This window comes from Austrofundulus limnaeus, unplaced genomic scaffold, assembly GCF_001266775.1.
Source record: "Austrofundulus limnaeus strain Quisiro unplaced genomic scaffold, Austrofundulus_limnaeus-1.0 Scaffold711, whole genome shotgun sequence".
Taxonomy (NCBI): Eukaryota; Metazoa; Chordata; class Actinopteri; order Cyprinodontiformes; family Rivulidae; genus Austrofundulus; species Austrofundulus limnaeus.
Genome location: NW_013953113.1, coordinates 215,742 through 219,901, shown reverse-complemented (window position 1 = coordinate 219,901; position 4,160 = coordinate 215,742). Strand labels below are relative to the sequence as shown.

At 39.5% G+C, this 4,160-nt stretch overlaps 2 protein-coding genes across 2 annotated transcripts in view; one reads left to right on the top strand and one right to left on the bottom strand.

The window, feature by feature from the left end:
- The window catches only part of ralgps2 (Ral GEF with PH domain and SH3 binding motif 2), a gene marked incomplete at its 5' end in the record, with an annotated part of 67,744 nt that overhangs the window by 27,947 nt on the left and 35,637 nt on the right, over nucleotides 1-4,160 (bottom strand).
- Nucleotides 2,501-4,160, top strand: part of angptl1a (angiopoietin-like 1a) — a 26,383-nt gene continuing 24,723 nt past the window's right edge. Inside the window, exon 1 of the mRNA XM_014028026.1 lies at nucleotides 2,501-2,801. The gene's annotated coding sequence lies outside the window, so the exon portion shown is untranslated. The remainder of the gene's footprint in view (nucleotides 2,802-4,160) is intronic.

Sequence of the window (4,160 nt, the reverse complement as noted above, 5' to 3'; positions counted from 1 at the left end):
AGCACAAACTGAGCACATTTCCTCACTCTGCTGTTGTCTTTAGTCTCTCTTCTCTACATGTTTATTGTTATTATTTCTATCAATAACATGTGTTTTCTCTAGACTCTTTCATAAGACAGGTCCACGATAGGGTTGGACAATACTGGCAAAAAAATTAATCACGATTAATTGTGGTATTTAGTCAATAAYGATTAATTTGATGATTAAAGCCCTGGACACCCTTATGTCCTGGTCACATGACCAATTTAGTGGGATAGATTTGCTCTTCATAAAAATCTGTTCCAAACAGTCAAAATTACAGACTTCAGGCTAAACATCAAATTTTTAACTGTGTTGATAGATAAATAAATCTCAGAATTTATTTATTTTTAATGTTCATCATATTTGAAGCCCAACCCTTGTCCATGAAATTGTTGAACAGATCAGTCCGGCTTTAATCCCCGTCGGGTCATTCATAAATCACAGGAAAAGGTCCCGCTCACATGTACATGTTYAGAAATGAACCCAGCAGAAGGAACCAAAAGAGGCATGGAGCAGAACTCAGCTGGGCTGAAGTGGACCGCAACTCATTGTATGATCTCTGCCTCGTATCAAACAAAACCAAATAAACTTACTTTAGTGATCCTATGGTTCAATATTTTTCAGACTTTAACAGTTTCTGTTTCATGTCATCTTTAATATTCCCTTGGTAAAAAAAATCTGTTGCTAAATCCTGCCGTCGCTCTCGGATGGCTCATTTTCTGAGCGTGGAAMTGTGGGTTGCTTTTATGTCATTTCAGTGTTTTCAGTAATGTTTATTTAATAAAACACATTTTGCAAGACTCGAGTTAGATGTAAAGTAGTCATACAAATATTTAACCATCTCTATAACCAGTGGTGGGCACCAGCCCGCTAAAGCACAAATCCGCTAATTGCGGACCAAAATACTTCATTTGCGCTTTAGTCTTACTAATTTTTATAATTCATAAGCAGATTTGCACTTTCTAAAATTAAAATGCAGTACCACTAATAATTAATTATCTACCAGTCATCATTATGWTGAACAGCAGAAGGTATGACTGTCAATGAATCACAACACATGTGATCTATCCAACAGCACCCCTCCCAGATAAACACACTTATTGTGAAGGTATACATCCTGATGACTGTTGCTTTGGGTCACGGTTCTGATTTCCCACAATGCTTTGAGTCTGCTTACGTAGCAGGAAGGCAGTGTTTAGAACTCCCTGTCCCAGCAAAAATAGTTAACGTTTGTAATCCATACTAAAATTTTGTATGTATTGATTTATTTTACTTTACAATCAGAGCTCCTTTTAAAAAAAGTTTAAACACTGGAGCTCAATACTTGACGTAATTGGTCGAAGCAACGAGGTTAGAAACTCAGAAATGATTTAAAGATGTTATGCAGGTGAAGACTGACATCTAGTGGTCAACTGGAGCAACTACATGGAAAACTTTAAAATCCAAGCTCTTATTTTGAAGGGAAAATAGTTTCCTGTACTCTGTGCTTTCGTTTCCCGTCACAAATCAAATCTGTCATGTACCCAGAATGCATCGCTTCAGTTTTCCAATAAACAGTTTTAAAATTACTTAATTGATGCTTCTTTAATGAAAAATCTACAACAAACAAAAGAAAAAGACAAAGAAGCAGCCGAACTAGTAATCCTCAACAACTTTTTAATTTTTACACCAGGAGCTAAAGGTCTGTTTCAGGAAATCACATCCCCGGCAATCGGCGGTTGAAGGATTAAGTTGTAAAAGAGTTCATACACCACTAGTTGGCAGTGTTGTGCATATATTGTACATGAATTGTTGCCAGCTAGTAAGTGTCAAATTGAACTTGCACTTTAAAATTATCTAATAAGAATAAGATGTGGTTACAGAAAGGAAGTATGTCATACTCACCTAAAAAGGATTATTTATGTATTCCATGTTTAAGAAATTTAAACATTAAATTTAGATTACAAAAGGAAATGGGAAACAAACTCACACTACACAWTGGTAACCATTTTGCTCCAATAGCACCACAACTCAGTTCTATCTGCCTGCTTCAGTCCAGCTGTCCAACTGGAAGGTGCTCCAAGACCCCCCGCAGATAACATACAGCTTCCCTCGTCACTGAAGAAGGCAGTTAAACACCTGAAAGGCGTAATTTAGGGTCAAAGCAGCCTGTGTCTGTGCTTTAACATCAGCAAAGTTCAACATTTTGTGTGCTTTTACTCAAACAACGTCCTCTACAGACACAGCCCTAATGTTATTGTTACAGATGGGAAATTTAATAAGGCAGCCTTGTTATTCTCCTTTTTGTCTTTTTTCCCATTAAGAGTGACATCAGAAAAAGGCAGGGCTAGTCTGAGGGGAAAAAAAAGCAAGCAAGAGGAAAAAAATGTAATTTCAATACAGGCAACCTCAACCCCCGCTTCCCGAGCCCCAACCCCCGCTTCCCGAGCCCCTCCCCTTCTGTCGAATCCCCCAACCTTTGTGAAAAACTGAAGGCATCAGTGGTTGGAGCACAGACAGCTGAAGTGACCGGCTTTTGAACCATGTCYTTGCCTGAGCCCAAGGACAGCTAAGACTACAGGGAGGCACATCTTTGGGAAGTGGGGCCTTGATTAAATCCTTGCGACTTGTAGCTACACACAAGCCAGGAGTGAGTGGAAGGCAGCACCTTGGAGCACCGGGACAAAGACAGACAGGGACATGAGTCCTGAGCACTGCAACTCCATGAAGACAACACACAACATACACATGAAACTATAACTGCAGGAAAACATCAGCACTCACTACTGGGGTCAAAAGAGGTAACTTTTCCTTTCATGTTTTCTTTTTTTCCCAATTGTGTGAGTGTTTTTGGCAATTTGATGTGTGTGCGTGCAGACACAAGTATGCACGAGTGTGTGTGTGTGTATGGGCAGCTGTGAAAGCTCTGGCTGAGAGGACATTTCGTGACTSAAAGTTGTAGCTGTAGACAGAAACATTAGCAATGCTTCTTTGGCTTTCCTCTTCAGAAAATTTGAGACGGAGGAAACAAGTTAAGAGAAAGGAATTCCAGCAACAAATACACTTAAGGGAGACTGATCTAATCATTTTCATCTCTTGAGGCTGTCGTGTTTATTTTGTTTTAGGCTTTGGTAATACAATCCCCTTCCACTCTGAACTCCAGAAGGAACTGATTTCACCTGGTGATGGTTTTACATCAGTAAGTGTGCACGTAATGAGGAGGTGACAGGTCTCGACACACACACTCCTTGCTACACATGCAGAACTCTGAGATACAATTCTTAAAAAAAACAACATTTTATAATAGGGGTACTGTGGGCTTGATAATAGACTTCAAGTTTACTCTAAAYATATCCTTTTTCATATACACACCCTGTGGACAGGAGATATTTGAGTCACAACCTTACTATGAAAAAGCTTTAGTCTGGTGCTCTTCCATATCAAATGCCTTCAAATGTTTCCACTAACATCCTGGAGTGCTGGTGAGGTCTGTGGAAAACATTCTGCTCACTACCAAGCCACATCTGTGAATGCTGTAACCAACCACGAGAGACACGAACGGTCCTTCAAAAAGTCAGAGCTTTAACAAAAGGGCTCAGAAAACATTTCACAGGCATCCCCGTCTTTCACTTGGAATTATAACTCACAATATCAATAATTCAGTCTGGAATGGAGGACGGAAAGCTGCAGAGAGAAAAAGGAGGCAGGAGCAGCTGTCTGAGACATGTTCAGAACATTCCGTGCTGGATCTCCAGCAACTAGTTTTCAGGTTCATCTGAACCTTCAGCATCAGGGGTTGGGAGACTTTAACGGCGTCATTAGTACCAAACCTCACATTAACTTACAATTCTCCTAAACTTCCACATCTGTTTGATGACTTTTCTATTTAAAAAGGTTTTAAAACTTCCTCAACAGTCCAACAAAAGGCCATCAAACTTCCTGTGGTACCTTCCAGCTGATCTGCCACAGACTTTGTTGTAACGTAACCATACACTAGCTGTGTTTCCATTGACCATGAAAATGCACAAATTAGAATTTCGAAAATAAATTTGCTCAATGGAAACATGTCAATTTAGGAAAAAAAAAAATACGTTTTTTGACAAAATGTTTTTGCGCTAGGATGAGGTGGTTTTTCAGCCGTATCGAAATTGGTGTTTTTC